At 42.9% G+C, this 23,321-nt stretch overlaps 1 long non-coding RNA gene across 1 annotated transcript; it reads left to right on the forward strand.

Moving 5' to 3' along the window:
* The first annotated feature begins 1,422 nt into the window (after positions 1-1,422).
* LOC122460632 lies at positions 1,423-19,511 on the forward strand. The gene is made up of 3 exons (XR_006282069.1): positions 1,423-1,432; positions 13,263-13,267; positions 19,294-19,511. It is a non-coding gene; the product is annotated as an uncharacterized LOC122460632 (long non-coding RNA).
* Positions 19,512-23,321: the final 3,810 nt, after the last annotated feature.

Consider the following 23,321-nt stretch of genomic DNA (forward strand, 5'->3'; position numbering starts at 1 on the left):
GCCTTTTGACTTGAGAAAACAATAGGCTTAACTTGCCTTCTGCCAAATGTCATGGCAATTAGCACAGGATAATTTATCCATTAAAAAGTTCAGCTACAGGTTACCACTTCTTTCAAAGAGACATAGACAATAATAGTATTTCACTCAAGAATATTTTAATATTCCTTTTTTTTTTCTTTGAATCAAAGCTATAGCAGTAGACAAGACTTGTTTGCTTACATCACAAGACCTGAGCAAACATCTACTCTTCTATCTCTAACAATGCAGACTTGCATTTCAAAGCTCTGTTCATTTACATCTCTTCCTAACCAGTCTCTAAAGTTCGGCTATGGGTCAGGTCAGTCTGTGAGTTAATTAACTCTTTCTGGCCCTGTCACCTTTCAATGAGACATTATATTACACTCATAACGTCACACCCCAAGATCCTTTCCAAAGTTGCTGCTCTACAGGATACAATCCTGTCCCGGTAGGTATGGCAGGCATTCCTTGTTCCTGGATTTATCATTTTGTGTTTGGCTCTACTAAAACACACTATGTTTGAATGGGCCCAGTTTACCAAGCTGTCCAGCTTGCTCTGTGTGACTGCCTGGTCTTCATCGTTATTTACCACTGCCAATCTTTGCGTCAGTATCTTACAGTCTTGGCAGAGTAACAGTCATTGTCTCCTAGTGCAATTCTGACTGCCACATGTGTGCACAGATCTCAGGGTTAGTTCTCTGAGGTTGGGAAGTAATGCACCAGCCTGCTGGGGGGATGAGACTGGGTATTGAATGCTGCTTTAGAATCAGCTCTGTCCTGCCCTGAGTAGGGGCATACTGCAGGATAATATTGAGTTCCTGTAGAAGAGAGAGAATTAAGTCAGAGAAATCTGTCTTGTACAGGAAGTCAGACTAGATGATCACAGTGGTCCCTCCTGGCTTTGGAATCTATGAATTAGAGGAGAATAGATAATACAAGTTGTGATTAGTGCTGGTATTAGAAAGCCCACTGGTGCTGGGGCCAGCACAAAGGAAATGAAGCAGGTTATGCAATAGGATGATTCACAATTAGCCCAATGAAATGAAACCACTTCAGTACGAAGTACCAGAAAAATACAGATGTGGGGGCATTAAATGCACTCTCTATGTAAACAGTCAGAAGAGTAGATTAAATCCTTTAAAATTATCTCACTGCCCAAGTCCCAGTGCCAAGCATCTCCTAGAGCAGGTGTGTTTTATGCAATGCTTGTTCCAGGCTACATAAGAGACAACCATTGGAGGCTGCTCCTTCCCATCTGAGTAGCACCCATCCTTTGGCAATGGCAGATCGGGCCAGCACCTACACAGTGGCACCCTCTCTATTGGCAGAAGTTAAACCATTGGTTTTTAAGATGACCACCCAGCAAAGAAAAACAATACAAAAGCCCCGGCCATTGCTTGCCACGTTGCCGAGCGTGAGGCGGGATCCTGCCCAATGTGCCAGCCCTGGAGATGCCCCGAGGGCCTCATGCTGGGGCTGCCCACACAGCAGAGCAAGGTGGGGGCAGGGTGGGAGAGCAACCTCCCCTTCCCACCTGGGCCGCTCAGCCTGGGCATCCAGGAGCTGCCAGCTCCTGGATTCTCCCTGCTCTGGGCTTTTCCCTCCTGAGCACAGGGCCTTGACTGACCTTTCTGTCTGGGCAGAGCTGGAGGGGAAGTTTTCCCTGAATGCTTTTTGGTGTTCAATTTATCATTATAACCAACAGAGATGTGTGCATGTGAGGGGAAGTCTGCACTGATGGGCAGACTGACTGACCTATTCATTGACACCAAGCCTTGTTTGACCACTGGCTTCCTTTCCTGGCAAGTGTCCAGCTACTCAGAGACTTTGCTCACAGACCCGTTCCCTCCAAAGACTGAAACCCCAAACCAATTGAGCCCACTGTTAAAACCCCTTCCCCAAACATTTTGGTGGGGTCTGTGAAGTGATTAGTTTTTACTGATCACTTGTCACTCACTGGCATAGGCAGGATGTCGTCTCTCTCAGTCCGAGGCAAAAGGCCAATGGCCCTGTGAAATCCAATCCCCAAGGGCAAGTTGGTGACACAGGGGATCTCTTAATTACTGCCCAAGTTTACTCGTTTTGCAAAACCTCCGTACCAGTTTGAACCCTCAATGCGCTGGCAGCAGAAATGGCTGCTCGTCACTCAGCCTCAGAGGGCTCCCTGTGCCCCAGATGCTGAGGCACACAGACTTCTCATTAGCAGCACATTTCATGAGGCTGGCAGAGACCCAGGTCACGTAGAAAGGTGCACAACCTTTCCATGGAGATGGCGTGGGCTAGCATTTAGCCTTTCCATTTGCTCCTCCTCTCTCTGAAGCTGTAGAAAAGCCTCATCCTAATGTATTCCTGACAATTATTCAGCTGGAACAGTTTAAAGAGGAGAGAACGGCAGATCGCTGGCTGTTGTACTAAATGGAATCTCCTGTATACAGATTTCTGCATGCATTCGTGACTCCGTGTGTGCTTGAAGTCACAGTGTGGCTCAAAAGTTACTGCATCATTAAGGGGGGAAATGACAGGAGAGGAATGAAATTCCTGGATTGAGAAAGACATTCTATTAACTGATGTTATGTGCCCAGAAACCAGCTTCAAAATTCTTCATTGTCCCTATCCTGAACACAAGTGGGAACAGAATAGTGCCTCATGAAATCTAAGGCACACCACAATGAGCAGTGACCAGTCATACTGAGCCAATTCAAATACAGTGTCACTAAAGAAAATTGAAGATTATTTGATATCCTCTTACTAGGTGCCCAAGTCTGAATGATGTACTACAGACACTTCAGCTACGTTCACTCCATCCAAATCAAGTCCAATCCTTAACATGCGATTAATTTTACTTTTTCATTAGTAACGAATACTGTAATGAAATTAAGTGCCAGAGCTCTTTGAGGCATATTCTGTACTTGCTCAATTTGGCAGTAAAAAAGGTTTGCAATTTGCAGTTAATACAATTTTTCTTATCTCAGGTAAACCAAATATACCCTTGGAAATGCTTGTTGGTAAATATTAATGATTATTTCTCAGCTGTCACTTAATCCTTGTCTTGTCCTATGGTGCTGGAATGAATCACCTGCACCTAATGCAAGACTTCTCTCTTGCATGGTTTTTAAGGGCAGAGGGTTCAGGGAGGTGAGAGGTTCAGTTCTCATTCACAGTGTGAAAAGGGGAATGCTAATGGCAACGGTGATTCCTTTCCTTTTTGCTGACTTTAATCCACTTTGTGAACAACTAGCAGCCAAAGGTTGCAAATGAGTGTAGCTGGGAAGGGAACCAAGGAGGTACGAACTCCAGTCGACTGTTGTAGTCAGTGAAAAGGTCCCCACCCTGTTAGCCAATGTTATGTATGAACCAGAATGCTTTGTACTTCCACTGCATTGTGTAACTATGTACTATATTCCCAGAATACCTTGTATTCATGCTAAGATTCATCGTGGAAAGTTAGTAGCTTAACTGTAAATAATCTCCATTCTTTATCTGTGTAAAATCTGTCAGAAACAATAGAATACATCAAACAAGATGTCTGTTCTGGTAAGGTTTGCCAAATATGAACTCTGTGTTGGATATGGTTAGCGCAGAAGTCTCTACGATCTATTGATATCCTGAATGTTATTGTGTATGGCTGATGCAGTATGCTAGCAAGGGTTGTTCCCTGAAAGACTGGTATGAAACTAGAAAGGAATATAATAATACAGTGGAATTTATATAATTTTTTATTTCTTGTAAACAATTAGGATATAAATATGAGCAAAATTGAGCTCATACTTTGAAATGGATTGAAATTGCTGCAAGTTGTTCTCCAGATTGGTAAATTACAAACCTAGAAATGAGAGATCACTAAAATTGGATAGGCTTCTGAAGTTAACAGGCAAGAAACCACTGTTAATGTTCAGGGAACTGGGAAGTGTGCTGAAGAAGAATGGGCAACCAATTTTCTCTGAGATCCTTACTGTCCCATGAGCAAAGGAAGACAAAAGATGAAGTGAACCACGGGCCAGGTAAGTGGTGTAGGATTTTGGTTTTGTGGAACACTACTCCACCTTCTATGGGGAGTGGGGGCTGGATAGTTTGGATGGCCTCCACCTCAGCAGAATGGGAACCAATATTCTTGGGAACAGGCAGGGTAGAGTAGTGAGAAAAATAGCAAAAGGGGAGGTGCGGTAAAATGAGAACAAAATCAAACAACCAAAAAGACAGAAGAAGAAGAAAATTTTTAATTGTCTCTACACCAATGCTCGGAGCCTGGGTGACAAAGAAGATGAATTAGAAATATTTATGAGCATAAATTCAATCCAGCTGGTATTAATGATATCTGGTGAGATGATTCACACAATTGGAATGTTACAATCAATAGTTATAATCTATTTAGGAAGGATGGAGTGGGCAAAAGGGGAGGAGGCGGGACACTGTCAGAAATGGCATTTCCTGTTTCTGAGTCACCGTTAACTCAGAAGAAAACGATCTCCAGTGCTTCTGGCTCACAGCCCCAGGTAAAGTATAAGATGGGTAATTGCTGGTGTCTGCTACAGGCACCTAGCTATAATGTGTAGGCAAAAAAGCTGCATGATCATGGGGGATTTCAATCTGAGTGACACATGCTGGAGGTCTCATGGTGCCAGTACTAAAACATCCTTGCAATTTCTTCGTATTATACATGACAACCTGCTAACTCAAAAAGTGTTGCACCTGACGCAGGGAAGTTCCATATTAGACCTCATCCTGAGAGGTAAAGAGGCACTAATCACAGGACTAAAAAATAATGGTAGCTTAGGTCACTTTTATAATTTGCAACCGCAGTAAATCCAGACAAATAATATACATAGTGGGTGCTCTAAAAGGGCCAGGTTCAGACAACTGAGAGCAGTGATGACCCAAGTCATCAGGGAGGAAGAATTTAATCAGAAAAGTGTGAGTGATAATTGACAATTGTTTAAGAACATTTTACTAGATGCCCAAAAAGCTAGAATCCCACAATAGAGAAGGAAGGCCATATTGGTTAAAAAAAAATGCCATCTGTATTTGTGCTGAAGAACGCAAACTTACCAAAAACTAAGATACAGAAAGTTTGTGGAAATCATGCTGCACCTGGCTACTACAAAATATATGGAGCTAGCTGAGAAAAAGTTTGGCCAATATTATATATAATATTACATATGTTTCTTGAATTGTCCACATGTTAAGATTTTCCCCAAATGCTTTTACTTCCCTTAATGAAGGGGTGAGCTGACATGTTATGATTCCAGGATTAGGCACAACACACCATCAAAACAAATCCCTTTAAACTTTGCTAATTTCTAAAATATTATGCCTGAAATGCTCAGAAGAAGATTCTTGTCCTGCGTATGTCCATCTCTGTTTTATGTATAATGTTCAGGGTCTGTATAACTGTTAAAATATGAAATACATGTCACATTGAAACTAAAAATATATGTGCCACATACCAGGTGGAGGCAATTCTTAGTGCCTGGCAGTCTGTGAAAAAAAAAACATGTTCAAAAAAGATAGTTAAGGACGATGTATTTGGTTAAGTGATACAGGAAAAATTGTGAAACTCCTCCCATGAGGTATAAGACACAGTTAGGGTAAGCACAGAATTTTCAGACAGTCTGACGGCTGCAGCTGCTGTCTTCCGGAGGGGATAGTGAGGTGTGTACTCTTTCCTTCTATATTATTAAGTGACGAATAAATTGATTAAACCTAGTTATTGGATATCTCTTGTTATTAATTTATACTGCACTCACAGCAAAGGGGAAGTAAAGACATCTATAAAAAAACTAAACATATAACAAATGGAAGAAAGAGGAAGTCGATAGTAATGAATATAAATCTGAAGCTAGGAACTGTAGGAAATTCATAAGGGAAGCCAGGAGACAATAAGAAATCTGTGCCTGGCAGAGTTAAGGACAATAGGGAGGTTGTAAGTATGTTAGGAACCAAAAGGATCCTGACAGTAGTACTGGTCCATTACTAGATGGAAATAGTAGCATCATCAATAATACTTCAGAAAATGGCAGAAATATTCAGTAAATATCTATTCTGTATTTGGGAAGAAAACAGATGCTACAGTCATATCACTCAACATTCTTCTCAGCCCACTAGTATCTCAGGGTCTGCAAAGGATCAGTCAGGGTGCATGGGGAGCATGTGAGCATGAGAACCGTGGACCAGGAGCCTCTGCTCCCCTTCTTCCACTATCTGGCCTCTTGACCTCCTGCTCTTCTGTGTCAGTACCAGCTGTGTATGTTACACAGCGCCCTTAGCAGGGAATCATTTGGCCTCTTTGGAACCTAGAAGTTATTGGAGTTAGATTGTGTAGCGATTTCATATGCCCAATGGACCAGATAAGCAAAAGCAAATCTCAAAAAAGAAAAGGAGTACTTGTGGCACCTTAGAGACTAAAATTTATTTGAGCATAAGCTTTTGTGAGCTACAGCTCACTTCATCGGTTGCATTCGGTGGAAAATACAGTGGGGAGATTTATATACACACACAGAGAAAATACAGTGGGGAGATTTATATACACAGACAGAGAACTCTGTGTGTGTATATAAATCTCCCCACTGTATTTTCCACCAAATGCATCCGATGAAGTGAGCTGTAGCTCACGAAACCTTATGCTCAAATAAATTTGTTAGTCTCTAAAGTGCCACAAGTACTCCTTTTCTTTTTTGCGAATACAGACTAACATGGCTGCTACTCTAAAAAAAGCAAATCTGTGACACATGCATTCACCAAGATTTTGACCCATCTATTGAGGGATTCCCATCTACTGTGTCTTTGTTTTATCTCTGTGAAGTTAAACACCAAATGCAGTGGGGGCCAGATTCCTTTTAGCTTTTCTATTTCTAGTGCATTTTGTGTTCTGAGATTGTGCCTTCACATCCAGATGAAAAGCAGCATATGGGGCGACTCGACTCATGCTCTCCCCAAGTGAAGGGGCAAACAACTATTATATGAATTCCCTCCACTTTGCCTCACTCCTCTAACGTTCTCTGTCCCAGATAAAGTGCAAGAGCCCTGCAGAAGGCAATTGCACCATAGCCCTGTAGATTTTAAGTGACTTTTATGATCATGTAGTCTGACCTCTCCCAGCGACTCCTGCATCAAACGCAGAACAGATCATTGAGACACCCAGCCCTGAATTAAAGATTCCAGGTGACACAGCATCCGCCACATCCCTAGGTAAGCTGTAACCCGCCCCTGAGGAAAGTTTCCTTGTAACCTGCAGGAGCTAGGGGTGGACTTGAAAGCAGGAGGGTCTGTACCCTTCTCAAACACTTCACTTTTATTTCTTTATTTTTAGTATTTGCAATTGTGATATTATAACTGCATTCAGCGGATTCCTCTCTAAAAGCTCAAACTGCTGCATAATTACTGGGGCATGTTCACTGCTCTGCAGTAATAGCTGTTGAGCCATTTTAATTATACATTCCGTTTCTAAGTGTTGGGAGCTTATGGAGGTACGCCATCCTCGGAGGACACCGATTTGTAAGCTCTTAGCATTTTTGCTCCTCGTCACAATAAGCGTGTGGCTGAGCTACTGTGCACATAAGCAGAAGCAAGCTCACAGGACAAAAGCATGATGTTAGCCATTCAGCACCTATTATAGCTCTAAATGGAGACATCTGAAAACTAAAATGTCATAAGAATTATCCTATGTGCCTGAGCCAAGGAGACCTTGGTAGGCTCGGACTCAGGAGCGATGAGTTTAGCTGTTCTCTCCATACACGGGGGGTAACTCAGATCTCCAGGGAAATCAAAGGGGGCTTCTTACCACAGCCATCAAAGCCCATCCTCCAGTCCCTAGCACATAGAATATCAGGGTTGGAAGGGACCTCAGAAGGTCGTTTAGTCCAACCCCCTGCTCAAAGCAGGACCAATCCCCAACTAAATCATCCCAGCCAGGGCTTTGTCAAGCCAGGCCTTAAAAACCTCTAAGGAAGGAGATTCCACCACCTCCCTAGGGAACCCATTCCAGTGCTTCACCACCCTCCTAGTGAAATAGTTTTTCCTAATATCCAACCTAGACCTCCCCACTCTCCCCACTGCAACTTGAGACCATTATTCCTTGTTCTGTCATCTGCTACCAATGAGAACAGTCTAGATCCATCCTCTTTGGAACCCCCTTTCAGGGAGTTGAAAGCAGCTATCAAATCCCCCCTCACTCTTCTCTTCTGCAGACTAAACAATCCCAGCTCCCTCAGCGTCTCCTCATAAATCATGTGTTCCAGCCCCCTAATCATTATTGTTGTCCTCTGCTGGACTCTTTCCAATTTTTCCACATCCTTCTTGTAGTGTGGGGCCCAAAACTGGACACAGTACTCCAGATGAGGCCTCACCAATGTCAAATAGAGGGGAATGATCACATCCCTCGATCTGCTGGCAATGCCCCTACTTATACATCCCAAAATGCCATTAGCCTTCTTGACAACAAGGGCACACCGTTGACTCATATCCAGCTTTTCGTCCACTGTAACCCCTAGGTCCTTTTCTGCAGAACTGCTGCCGACCCATTCGGTCCCTAGACTGTAGCGTTGCATGGGATTCTTCCGTCCTAAGTGCAGGACTCTGCACTTGTTCTTGTTGAACCTCATCAGATTTCTTTTGGCCCAATCCTCTCATTTGTCTAGGGCCCTCTGTATCCTATCCCTGTCCTTCAGCGTATCTACCTCTCCTCCCAGTTTAGTGTCATCTGCAATCTTGCTGAGGGTGCAATCCACGCCATCCTCCAGATCGTTAATGAAGATATTGAACAAAACCGACCCGAGGACTGACCCTTGGGGCACTCTGCTGGATATAGAATATTATGGGAGAAGGTATTAAAAGCTTTGCTAGAATCATAGAATTCCTTGACTTTATCTAGTCTGACCTGCTGTATAACTATATTGTATTGGCTATAGATCTTCCCCAAAATAAGCCCTAGAGCAGATCTTTTAGAGTCAAATATTTAAAACCAAAGAATAGTCTAAATTGCAGTAGCACCCAGAGCCTTCCGATATAGTCTGAGATCCAGCAGCATTAACCTGGAGTATTTTCCATGTCATGAGGATGAATTTACTCTAGATTAGCAATGGCGCAACTGAAACCAGAATCTGGCCAAATCATATCATCATATAAAAGCAACTTTGGGAGTGAAAAAAATAAAAGGAGTACTTGTGGCACCTTGGAGACTAACAAATTTATTTGAGCATAAGCTTTCGTGAGCTACAGCTCACTTCATCAGATACATTCGGTGCAAAATACAGTGGGGAGATTTATATACAAACACAGAGAACATGAAACAATGGGTTTTATCATACGCACTGTAAGGAGAGTGATCACTTAAGATGAGCCATCACCAGCAGGAAGGGGAGGGAAGGAGGAAAATCTTTTGTGGTGATAATCAAGGTGGGCCATTTCCAGGAGTTAACAAGAATGTCTGAGGAATAGTGGGGGATGGGGTGGGGGGAGAAATAACATGAGGAAATAGTTTTACTTTATGCAATGACTCATCCACTCCCAGTCCCTACTCAAGCATAAATTAATTGTATCCAGTTTGCAAATTAATTCCAATTCAGCAGTCTCTCCTTCGAGTCTGTTTTTGAAGTTTTTTTGTTGAGGGATAGCCACTCTCAGGTCTGTAATCATGTGACCGGAGAGATTGAAGTGTTCTCCGACTGGTTTTTGAATGTTATAATTCTTGACATCTGATTTGTGTCCATTTATTCTTTTACGCAGAGACTGTCCAATTTGACCAATGTACATGGCAGAGGGGCATTGCTGGCACATGATGGCATATATCACATTGGTAGATGCACAGGTGAACGAGCCTCTGATAGTGTGGCTGATGTGATTAGGCCCTATGATGGTGTCCCCTGAATAGATATGTGGACAGAGTTGGCAACGGGCTTTGTTGCAAGGATAGGTTCCTGGGTTGGTGGTTCTGTTGTGTGGTGTGTGGTTGCTGGTGAGTATTTGCTTCAGATTAGGGGCTGTCTGTAAGCAAGGACTGGCCTGTCTCCCAAGATCTGTGAGAGTGATGGGTCGTCCTTCAGGATAGATTGTAGATCCTTGATGATGCGTTGGAGAGGTTTTAGTTGTGGGCTGAAGGTGATGGCTAGTGGCGTTCTGTTATTTTCTTTGTTGGGCCTGTTCTGTAGTAGGTGACTTCTGGGTACTCTTCTGGCTCTTCACTTCAGCAGGTGGGTATTGTAGTTGTAAGAATGCTTGATAGAGATCTTGTAGGTGTTTGTCTGAGGGGTTGGAGCAAATGCGGTTATATCGTAGCGCTTGGCTGTAGACAATGGATCGAGTGGTATGATCTGGATGAAAGCTAGAGGCATGTAGGTAGGAATAGAAGTCAGTAGGTTTCCGATATAGGGTGGTGTTTATGTGACCATCACTTATTAGCACCGTAGTGTCCAGGAAGTGAATCTCTTGTGTGGACTGGTCCAGGCTGAGGTTGTCGGTCGGATGGAAATTGTTGAAATCATGGTGGATTTCCTCAAGGGCTTCTTTTCCATGGGTCCAGATGATGAAGATGTCATCAATGTAGCGCAAATAGAGTAGGGGCATTAGGGGACGAGAGCTGAGGAAGCGTTGTTCTAAGTCAGCCATAAAAATGTTGGCACACCGTGGGGCCATGTGGGTACCCATAGCAGTGCCGCTGATTTGAAGGTATACATTGTCCCCAAATGTGAAATAGTTATGGGTGAGGACAAAGTCACAAAATTCAGCCACCAGGTTAGCCGTGACATTATCGGGGATACTGTTCCTGACGGCTTGTAGCCCATCTTTGTGTGAAATGTTGGTGTAGAGGCTTCTACATCCATAGTGGCCAGGATGGTGTTTTTAGGAAGATCACCGATGGATTGTAGTTTCCTCAGGAAGTCAGTGGTATCTCGAAGACAGCTGGGAGTGCTGGTAACGAAGGGCCTGAGGAGGGAGTCTACATAACCAGACAATCCTGCTGTCAGGTTGCCAATGCCTGAGATGATGGGGCGTCCAGGATTTCCAGGTTTGTGGATTTTGGGTAGCAGATAGAATACCCCAGGTCGGGGTTCCAGGGGTGTGTCTGTGCGGATTTGTTCTTGTGCTTTTTCAGGGAGTTTCTTGAGCAAATGCTGTAGTTTCTTTTGGTAACCCTCAGTGGGATCAGAGGGTAATGGCTTGTAGAAAGTGGTGTTGGAGAGCTGCCTAGTAGCCTCTTGTTCATATTCCGACCTATTCATGATGACGACAGCACCTCCTTTGTCAGCCTTTTTGATTATGATGTCAGAGTTGTTTCTGAGGCCGTGCATGGCATTGTGTTCTGCACGGCTGAGGTGGATGATTCTGAGAAAGCCTGCGGAATATTTTTAGGATTTGCAGAGGAAACAACAACAACTATAACAAGAAAAAAGAAGAATACGAAGATCAGCATGGAGTTGATTTGCTGCAGTGTAATTAGACTCAAGGATGAAATAAAGCAACTAAAAGGGGGGAATTTCTTTGTACTGGATGTGATTTTTCAGTAAGTTAAAAGGTATAAATTCACATGCATGACACTATTGAGGGAGGAAAGTACCTACACAATGTCTAGCTGTAACAATACAGACCTGATATTACAGCCACTTCACCCCAGCAGTGAACTGCTCTTGATTTCAGGAGGAACAAGCTGCGTTTGCATTGTTTCTATCATTGCATTTATTTTATCTTGTAATCATCAAGAAACACACTTAAAAAGGCAGCCATTAAAAATACAATAAAGGTTCATTCCTGCCTCCGGGGCAATCTATGCTGCCAGGGATTCCTAAGTGGGAGAGAGTAGCCAACTCTCCCCCTAGTTCATACGCTGTTTGAAATGTTTGACCCTTAGAGATGTTTAAAAGCAATCCCACAAACACCCTGACAGGTGTGGAGGGTTTCCCAGTTCAGGCAGACTCAGAATCACTGAACCATCATTTTACAGAATCGTACCAAAAAGCTGGCTCGGAATCAGTTTTCATTTTATCTGCAAGGTACGGTTTGTTTTCACATCTCTCCATGTTACAGTATTTTACAATATGGCTGCTATTGATGTAATGACTTTTCTTCAGGTCACGTCCACAGTGATTCTTTCCCAGGCATCTCGTTAATTCCCCATCAGGTCCCTCTTCCTTGACGTTAGTGGGAAGTTTCCAGCCAGGTGTTCACCAGTTGGCTTTCAACCACCATTTTTTGGTTCACTGTGAATAGTCGCTTTCCATAGGCTTTTATGGTGATCTGTGAGACACACACTGATCCTGGTGCTGCCAGTGCCGATTGCCACCATCTCTCGGGATGCCCAGTCACGTCTCTTCCCAGGAGCAGGATTAGCGTGTACAGGGAAACCACCCTTGTTCCCTGTGGCCGAGGGTCAATCCTGTGCAGAGAGATGGGCCATGCAGCCCTTTCATCTTACTGAAACCCGGCATAATGCTGGCCCTGCGCATGGCAAATTGCCCCTCTGCCTTCACCATGTGTGAACCCTCTTCCCCCAGGCAAGGCCAGGGCGTTGCTGAGCTGTTTCTGTGCAGGCTGGGTCTACACTTGCAGCACCCATAGACAGCCCCTCACAGGGAAGGTCCCAACTCAGGAAGTCACCCTGGAAGGCAGGTCGGGGGAGCTGAGGTGTCTGGGGGCAGCACCAGCACAGGGAGCCCTGAACAGGAGGGAAGAGGCCCGAGTCCGGCCTCATGCCTGCAGAGTTGGCAGGAACCTTGATTTTCATGGGAGCTGCGGATGTTCAGCAACTTGCCAGGTTGGGCCAAAGAAAACAAGATGACTGTAGATAAAGGATCTCATCGTTAGCAAACCATTGCACAGCCTTTCCACGTGCAACATCATTGCTCTGTTCCCTCGCGTCTGGGTCCCGATCTGGTGGAAGGAAACTTGTCAGAACCAAATTTGCAACCCTCCTCAGAACAAATTTTGCTCGGAGAAGCCCTTCCAAAATGCCCCATACAAGATTCCTGCACTTCTTTGCTTTCACACTGCTATCCTCTGCAATATGTGCATCTTACTTACTGTACCTTGCACTAGATTGTGGGCACCTTGGGTCAGGCACAAGCCCTCCTCACTGGCTTGTGGAATGTCAAATATATCAGCATAAAAGTTGGCAACCTTTGGCACAGATAAGAATGGTCCCTGAACTTTGGGGAACCAAAGGGAGGAACTATCCACATCACATCACAGGTTTATCCGGCTTCCACAACTGGTTGGTAACTGCAGGGTACACCACAACTTAGAGGTCATCAAAAGAGCCTAGGTTGGCAGTTTTGGGAATGAGATAATCCTTATTAATATATTTAGAAAGTAAGTAAGTGTCATAATCCACTAACCTATAGGAGAAGGGTACCCATAAAATTCTTAGGGTATGGAAATAAGATTTGGGTATAGTAGGTTGGGCCTAAATTACATAGGTCAGGATCCTATAAAATACCTTGTAGAAGAGCTCTTTGGGAGTTGACACTATTCTAAAATTCTTCCTTTGATTCATTCATTCAGTTCTCCTATACCCTATAGACGTCTTCTCATCTATCTATTCTACTGTTTATCACATTATTACCTTAGCTTGTGCAGTACAGTATAACTGCTCAACATTCCTAACCATTAGGGAAGCCAGCACCATCATGTAATTGGGCATGCCAGGAGTGAGGCTGGTCCTTCACCTCCTATTACCGTGTCCTCAGGGAAGGGTGTGAGTATGTTAAGTTAAGGTTAATAATAGAAATGGTACCACCAGGAGTTTTGGAATTATTTTACTGTTTTGCAGTTACAAGTTTCATGGCATTTCTTATTTTTATGTTAAATTTCAATAAAGGTTTTATTCGGTATTGTCCTCAGTGTACTTGTTCTTGTCAAGCACCTCAACAATCCTCTCCCATTATAGAACTCATTGAGTTCTCAAACTCTGTAGTCTGAATTGGATAAGAACCTATAAATCTTCTGATCGGATGCGATCAGTGGCAAGCCATTAAACTAACCCATTAAATTCAGGTCAACAGGTGATAAGTGCCACTTGACAATGTGAGACACGAAGACATTTGCCTAACTCTAGGCAAAGTTCCAACAAAGGATTTTATACAAACATCTTCTGAAAGTGTGGCACAGACGAGGCTGGGTCGGGCACCGAATACAGCTGGGCAAAGATCATTAATATAGCTTTTAACATTGAAAAGTTTTCTAGGTCTTGGATGAAATTTCTGGTAAAAAATGAGTACGAGACACCCACCCCAAAGTAACCAATAGCTATTCAGAAGAGAGACGTAAAACCTAGGTCTCCCAAATCCCACATGTGAGTACCTTAACCGCCAGTTTAGTTGATCTGCTAGGAGCTCATGCTGTCTCTCACTCTTTGCGCAAAATAATTGGCAAGGGCTAGTTTTCTCTCATGCGGAACAAAAAAGAATTTTGAAATGTCAACATTTTTCATGAAGCAGAATTGTTGTTTTCCAGCCAGCCTTATTGCTGAGCATGTTACACTGAAACCAGCAGCCAACAGATGCAGTGTGGGTGAGAGCCCATAAAGGCACAGTGAATAGGTAGGACTGGCAGCACGGCCCCCAAGAAGATGCTTTGCCACGGGTGAGGCTGAGCAAATCAGTCATTTGGGGATGAATCGTCTGTTTTATTGATCGTCGTGTAGGTGTGAAAGGCAATTTTCCTGCATTTGCCAAGGAGTCAGTTAGATATAATCAGCTTTAAAAACTAACACTCTTCATTTCACATATTTCAAGGCTTATTATAGGATTGAGACATTACATGTAAAAATAACAAACTATATGCTTGCCTTATGAATCAGATATGCATATCTTTCAGTATCTACTCACATTATATACATATACACACACACACACCCCTACCTCTCTATGTGAATAATCGATCTTGTTCCTCTAAGGTAATGTGTCATATCCATACGTTGAATGTGTGTGTGGGCTTGCAGAGGTATCCAGAACTTTGACCACTGGAACTATTAACTGATTTAAAACCTACATTTTGTTTTCTCCCCCTTCTGGTTCTTAATTAAGCTATTCAGTTCTCAAATTTATTCCCCATAGGAAATCATTTTCCAAGTCTCTTTTAGGTGCAAGTCATGGCCATTCTTATGAGACTTGTCATACTAGGTCTGACCAATGGTCCATCTAGCCCAGTATCCTATATTCCAACACTGGCCAGTGCCAGGTGCTTCAGGGGGAAATGAACAGAATAGGGCAATTATGAAGTGATCTATCCCCTGTTGTCCACTCCCAGCTTCTGGCAGTCAGAGGCTGGGGACACTCAGAACAGGGGTCATATCCCTGACCATCTTCACTAATACCCATTGATGGACCTATCCTCCATGAACTTATCTAATTCTTATTTGTACACAGTTATACTTTTGGCCTTCACAACACCGCCTGGCAATGAGTTCCCCTGGTTGACTGTGCTGTGTAAAGTACTTCCTTCTGTTTTAAATCTTCTATTTATTTCATTGGGTGATACCCTAATTCTTGTGCTCTGTGAATGGGTAAACAACACTTCCTTATTCACTTTCTCTACACCCCATTCATGATTTTCTAGAATTCTATCATAGCTGGGTAAAGATGACTGTGCAGTATTAGAGATTTGTTTCTTATACCTTTTAGTCCCATATGTCATCTTCTGATTTCACAGAAACAATTTAAAACTTGTTAAAAAGAGAGGTCCAGTTCTCTCTCAGCCTAGGAGAATCTATTGTTATTAGAAATCAAGTTAAGGAATTCTAGCAATGACAAATGAGCCCACATACCATGTTCTTTCTAGATATGGCTACTTTAATTCATGCAAAATCAAAGCTCAATAGGTCTAGTTATGATTCTCAGACCCTGACAAGCTACATACACAGACTGAAAAGCACATCTTCACGCTAAGTGATTGTATGTGCTGGCTGTGATAAAAGGAGCCATCACCAGGAAATATCAGCTCAGCCAATCCTCTGGAGATTGGAATGTTTCTTAACTGGGTTTCCCTGCTTAGCTAGTAAAGGCTCAGAGAGACTCTGAATTAGAATGGAAAGGTCAGATACAACAGTGAGCTCTCTCCAGTTTAACATTTCTTGATAAACTAAAGCAATTGAAAGGATGGCGTGAAAGATACAGGGAGACCTTACAGTACAATGGAGGCCTCGTTAGTCCCAAAGAGACAGACAGACACCAAAGTGTAGCCTATAAGTTAAGGCAATAATGCAATGAGCCTACAAGGCCTGTAAGACAATAGCTTAGCTAAACTAATTAGGGCATAAGACCCCAAACTCATTAAGCGTAAGTGGCTAACCAAGAGAACCCTAAATCACAAGATCGCACAAGGTAGAACACTGTAATGACTAACCTGCTGATAGGTAGACATGAAATGCTAGTCTTTACCAGCTTGGGGTATTTTAAATTAGGGACATCAGTGGATGTCTGACCACAAGAATGCCATGTTAATTAATTGACATATATGCTAATAAATTTGAGGTAAAAGGATTAATAGCCTATGGGAGAAAGGCACCCTAATGTCAGTAGGTTGAGGAACTACACATAAGGAAAAGGGGCTGAACCCCCTTCTGAATATGCATTAGGTATTGTGGTGTCAGTATGACACATGATCCCAGCCTGCCTGCCTTGGGAGATGCCAAGATGAGGACAGTTGGTGATGGTAGGGGGAAGATGACAACTACAACTTCAGGTTGTTTCACAAGGAGTGCTGTAAGCGTACAGAACATAAGAACGGCCATCCTGGGTCAGACCAAAGGTCCATCTAGCCCAGTATCCTGTCTTCTGACAATGGCCAATGTCAGGTGCTTCAGAGGGAATGAACAGAACAGGGAATTATCAAATGATCCATGCCCCGTCACCCATTCCCAGCATCTGGCAAACAGAGGCTAGGGAAACCAACCTTGACCATCCTAACTAATAGCCATTGATGGACCTATCCTCCATGAACTTATCTAGTTCTTTTTTGAACCCTCTTATAGTCTTGGCCTTCACAACATCCTCTGGCAAAGAGTTCCACAGGTTGACTGTGCATGGTGTGAAAAAATACTTCCTTTTATTTGTTTTAAACCTGTTGCCTGTTAATTTCATTGGGTGATCCCTAGTTTCTGTGTTATCAGGAGGAGTAAAAAGAAAAGGAGTACTTGTGGCACCTTAGAGACTAACAAATTTATTAGAGCATAAGCTTTCGTGAGCTACAGCTCACTTCATCGGATGCATTTTCTTTTCTTTTTGCGAATACAGACTAACACGGCTGCTACTCTGAAACCTGTCAGGAGGAGTAAATAACACTTCCTTATTTACTTTGTCCACACCAGCCATGATTTTATAGACTTCTATCATATCGCCCCTTTAGTCAGTCTTATTAGTCTCTCTCATACAGAAGCTGTTCCATATCCCTAATAATTTTTCTTGCCCTTTTTCAGATGGGGTGACCACATCTGCACACAGTATTTAAGGTGTGCACATACAATGGATTTATATAGAGGCAATATGATATTTTCTGTCTTATTATCTATCCTTTATTAATGATGCCCAGAATTCTGTTAGCTTTTTGACTGCCACTGCAGTCCCATTGTGCACCTATGTGGTCTCATAGCAGTCACACTAAACTCCTTGATATGAAACTCAATAATGCCATGTGCACAGCGTTGGGGATGCTCAAATCTACTCCAGTTCACTGGTTCCTGATCCTATTGCACATCCAGACTCCACCGGTTAGAAGAGCTGCTCAGACATCTTGCTTACTTAATCACATCAATGCAAATACGAGGATCCCACTGCACCATGACCTGCAGAACCTGCCAAAGATGAAATTAAAATTACGCAACCATCTACGGAACTGTATCAGGATCCTTACACCCACCTTTGATGCTAAGACTCAATGGAGAGTCACATGGAGCACTTCAACCACTCAAAATAAACAGCTCATTGTTGTGCATGTTGAGGAACTACCGGGTTTTGATTTATGTCGGAAAGATTGGTGCCAACTGAATCACATCAGGACATCTCATGGGAGAGGTGGACAAACCCTCTTTAAATGGAAAATGAGGCAAATCTAGGCAATTCTGGTCACCAGGCACAAACAATAGAGCATGTGACAGCTGAGTGTCCCCTTCGTTCTTTTGCTGGGGGCCTGAAGGACATTCACCAACTCTCTGCTGTGGCACTGTGCTGGCTAACAAACTTAGATATACATTTGTGATCGTTCTACCTACCCAAGCCGTATGAAAGAAGAAGACTGCCACGGCACATTGAGTGGATGTTTTCAGATAACTATCCACAATGACTCCAAGATCTTTCTTGAGTGGTAACAGCTAGTTTAGACCCCCTCCTTTTATATTTATAGTTGGGATTATGTTTTCCAATGTGCATTACTTTGCATTTATCAACATTGAATTTCATCTGCCATTTTGTTGCCCAGTTTTGTGAGATCCTTTTGTAGCTCTTCACAGTCTGCCTGGGACTTTACTGTCTTGAGTAGTTTTGTATCATCTGCAAATTTTGCCACCTCACTGTTTACCCCTTTTTCCAGATCATTTATGAATATGTTGAATAGGACTGGACCCAGTACAGACCCCTGGGGGACTATTTACCTCTCTCCATTCTGAAAAGTGACCACTTATTCCTGCCCTTTGTTTCCTAATTTTTAACCAGTTAGTGATCCAGGAGAGAACCTTCCCTCTTATCCCATGACAGCTTACTTTGCTTAAGAGCCTTTGGTGAGGGACCTTTCAAAGGCTTTCTGAAAAATCTAAATACACTATATCCTCTGGATACCCCTTGTCCACATACTTGTTGACCCCTTCAAAGAACTCTAGTAGATTGGTGAGGCATGATTTCCCTTTACAAAAAACATGTTGACTCTTCTCCAACAAATCATGTTCATCTATGTGTCTGAGAATTTTGTTCTGTACGATACTTTCAACCGCTTTGCCCCGTACTGAAGTTAGGCTCAGTGGCCTGTAATTGCTGGGGTCACCTCTGGGGCCCTTTTAAAAAATTGACTGGAGGATAGCTAATGGGATACTTTGTGGTACAGAAGCTGATTTAAATGATAGGTTACAGATTACAATTAGTAGTCCTGTAATTTCACATTTGAGTTCTTTCAGAACTCTTGGGTAAATCCCACCTGGTCCTGGTGACTTATTCCTGTTTAGTTTAATCAATTTGTTCCAAAACCTCCTCTAATGACACCTCAATCTGGGACAGTTCCTCAGATTTGTCACCTAAAAAGAATGGCTTTGGGAATCTCCCTCACATCCTCAGCCATGAAGACCAATGCAAAGAATTCAATTAGTTCAGGGATTCTCAGACTTTTGTCCTGGTGACCTTTCACACAGCAAGCCTCTGAGTGCGATCCCCCCTTCTAAATTAAAAACACCTTTTTATATATTGAACACCATTATAAATGCTGGAGGCACAGAGATGTTTGGAGTGGAGGCTGACAGCTCATGACCCCACATGTAATAGCCTCATGACTCCCAAGGGGTCCCAACCCCCAGTTTGAGAACCCCTGATTTAGTTTCTCTGCAGTGGCCTTATTGTCCTTGAGTGTTCCATTAGCATCTCGATTGTCCAGTGGCCCCACTGGTTGTTTAACAGTTTTCCTGCTTCTGATGTACTTAAACATTTTTTTGCTATTACTTTTTGAGTTTTTGGCTAGCTCTTCTTCAAATTCTTTTTTGGCCTTCCTAATTATATTTTTACACTTTATTTGCCAGAGTGTATGCTCCTTCCTATTTTCCTCACTAGGATTTAACTTCCACTTTTTAAAAGGATGCCTTTTTATCTCTCATTGCTTTTCTTACTTTGTTGTTTAGCCAGAGTGGCACTTTTTTGGTTCTCTTACTATGTTTTTTTTAATTTGGAATATTCATTTAAGTTGAGCTTCTATTATAGTGTCTTTAAAAAGTTTCATGCAGTTTGCACGGATTTCACTTTTGACACTGTACCTTTTAATTTCTTTTTAACTAACTTCCTCATTTTTGTGTAGTTCCCCTTTCTGAAACTAAATGCTATGGTCTTGGGCTGCTGTGATGTTTTCCCCACCACGGGGATGTTACATTTAATTATGGTCACTATAACCAAGCGGTCCAGCTCAATTCACCTCATGGACCTAATCTTGTGCTCCACTTAGGACTAAATCAAGAATTGCCTCTCCTCTTGTGGGTTCCAGGACTAGCCGCTCCAAGAAGCAGACATTTAAGGTGTCAAGAAATGTTATCTCTGCAGCCCGTCCTGGGGTGACATGTACCCAGTCAATATGGGGAGAGTTGAAATCCCCCATTTATTACTGAGTTTATTTTAATTGCCTCTCTAATCTCCCTGAGCATTTCACAGTCACTATCACCATCCTGGTGAGGTGGTCAGTAATATATCCCTATTGCTATATTCTTATTACTCGAGCATGGAATTACTATCCAGAGAGATTCTGTGGTACAATTTCAGAGTAGCAGCCGTGTTAGTCTGTATTCGCAAAAAGAAAGGGAGTACTTGTGCACCTTAGAGACTAACAAATTTATTAGAGCATAAGCTACTGAGCTGTAGCTCACGAAAGCTTATGCTCTAATAAATTTGTTAGTCTCTAAGGTGCCACAAGTACTCCCTTTCTTTTTGTGGTACAATTTGGTTCATTTAAGATGCTCACTCATTCTGTATTCTCTCTAGCGGCCTTGCTGGATCAAAGTGTTTGGGACTTTGCTAGCTGTATCAAAACAATTCTATATACAGTAAAAGCTTTGTTATCAGCATGTTAGGGTAATGGGGGGTGCCAGTTAATCAAAAATTCTTGTTAACTAAGAGTTACACTTACCAATGGATTACCAATTTTCAAAGAATTAGGACACAATAAAATGAATAAACATTCTTATTCTCACCCTTTTCAAGACATGTACAAATACTTATTTTCTGTTTTAATGTCAACACAATTCTTATGCTTCTCTACTTTGCTTTTCAATGGTATTTTGGGTGCCATAATGGTAGGGTGGTGTTGATATTTTATGATAAACACAGGACATTACGCAGAGCAATAAACTGACCGATCACCATGGTGGATACAAACAGAAAGAACAACATTTGGCTCTTCTCGGCTCATTCAAGCCTAGTCTGACTGCTCTTTAACCCCATTCCTGCTGGTGAGGGGTGAATCACAGGGTGGTAATCAAACTTTGCCCTTCTCCTCATTAAATCTCTAATTGAGAAATTCGAGTGGTGATCTGGATTTCAGAGACAGAAACTGAACTGAGAATGTTAAGAGATCTTAATGGAGAATAGGCATATTTAAAATGCTCTCATCTAGAAATAATGATTCTAGAATCCCCACAGGGAAATAGCTAGTCACCATCCGGAGTTTGGAGAACAGGTCAAAATAGAAACATACATGCAGCTTTTAATGCCAGCTCTGCACAACTTTACACATGAAAAGGAACAGCATAGAATTTCAAACAGCAGTGAAAAGAAAATATCACATCCTGTCTTCCTCAGTTCCTTGAAGACAGAAAGGCATGGGTCATTTCCTCAGCTGTGGTAATTCAGGAGAAAACACAGCTTAAAAAAAGGAACAATAGAATTCTACTCTGGGAAAGTGATTCAGTGAATCCTTTCCCATTTAAAGCTGTGTAAGGATCAAATAAATCCCTGCCCTTCCTAAGTGCAGCCTACACAACTAGAGGTGGCGCAGATTACTGCATGAGGCTTCTTTAGAAACTACACTCTAGAGGGCATTAAAATAACCCACTAGTTCTCCCGTAACACGTTTTACCACAATGGTTCCTGTGGCCTTTTTAACTATTAAACCAGTTTTGTGCTTGCAAGATGTTTCAGAATCAGCCGGGCTGAAAGGAATTCTTCCTTCAGTTCTATTTTAGTCAAAGAAACTGCAAGCTGAGTGGAAGTAGATAAAAGCCCTTCACAAATGAAAACACCAGCTCATCCCTCTTCAATGGTCTCACTCCTGACCACAAACGCTTCTCCCTTCATAACACAATGACACTTAACATAACATATTTTTCTCACAATGGAAACATTTCACTGTGGGGGGTTCAATTACACACCGTGCTAGTTCAGCTGCATTTTCCTATCTCTAAATCACAGCAACAGTGAAATACACAGGGTCACAAGCTGCACATGACAGAAAAAAAAAGGAAGGAAAAATGTACGATTACAGGGCTATTCTGAAAAGGGCTATTGACAATAAAATAAAAATATATCACAGAGTGCTGCACTAAACAAGCCTTGCCTAAAAACCCACATGGCTGGAGAGCTTGGGGTCTTCTCAGCTAGGTAAGAATTACGCACATTTACAGGGAGTTCACCATTACCACTCCTTGAAGTGTCTCACTCTCCTGCTTAGTCTTAGATTAGCAAGGCCCTGGGAGAACAATGTAACTTTTCATTATGAACTCCTTTTAAGCAGCAAAGCTGTGAACACCAGAAGGTGCACACCAGCTGTGCGGCAAAATGCCCTGGGTTTTGGGTGCTGCAAGGGAATTGCTGCGGCAGGTGCAGGGGTTTTTAATGGATTCAATATGAAAAGACAGCACAGAGATTCCTGATAGACTCTGGCCAGCCCTCATGGGAATGCAGCACTCAGGGAGAGAGCAGAGGGGAGTCTTGGTGGCCTTTGTATAAAATGCCCAGATTTTCAGCCCCTGTGCTCAGGACAGCACAAGGCAGAGATACTCCCCATGACATGTGTAAACACAAACACAGGCATCTTATGTGCAAATTGGAGTGCTAGCTGCATGCACATGTAGCCTGTCTGCCAGGGCTTGTTGGGAGCCAAAAAAAGGGCCAGGTTCAGTTTAGGGAATTCCTTCTCAAAACTTGAATTACACTAGCTTGAGCCTCCACCCAGAAACCTGGGAAAACTAAATACCCCCGGGGCACTCTTGACAGGCAGTACTTCCTCCTGGCAAGCAGAGTCCAGGGCCTTCAAACAGAGAGCATCAGATTTGGAGGAAGGGGAACACCAAATAAACTTGGGAAAACCAGAAATGAATAGATCAACAATATCAGCTAGGTATGACGACACCCCCAGGGTGTCTTAGCAATAATTATAACCTCCTCCTTCAGCTGGGAGTGGCAGATAATGAAACAGTGCATTGTAGCCACAGCCTCTTCCCCCATCCCCTGCTCTCCACTCACAGCTCCTCATCTAGGGCTAGTGCAGCCCAGAAGTGTGGGGGAGGGGGGTCATCTGCCCCAGTGCTACCTGGGCTGCTGTGGGGACTCTACCTCCTGACCCAACAGAAATAATGACAGCTTGGGGCCAGGTAGGAGATCCACCCCCACAATCACTCTGCTGCTCTTCTCTGCAATTGAAGC

Source organism: Dermochelys coriacea, chromosome 6 (genome assembly GCF_009764565.3).
Source record: "Dermochelys coriacea isolate rDerCor1 chromosome 6, rDerCor1.pri.v4, whole genome shotgun sequence".
Lineage (NCBI taxonomy): Eukaryota > Metazoa > Chordata > Testudines > Dermochelyidae > Dermochelys > Dermochelys coriacea.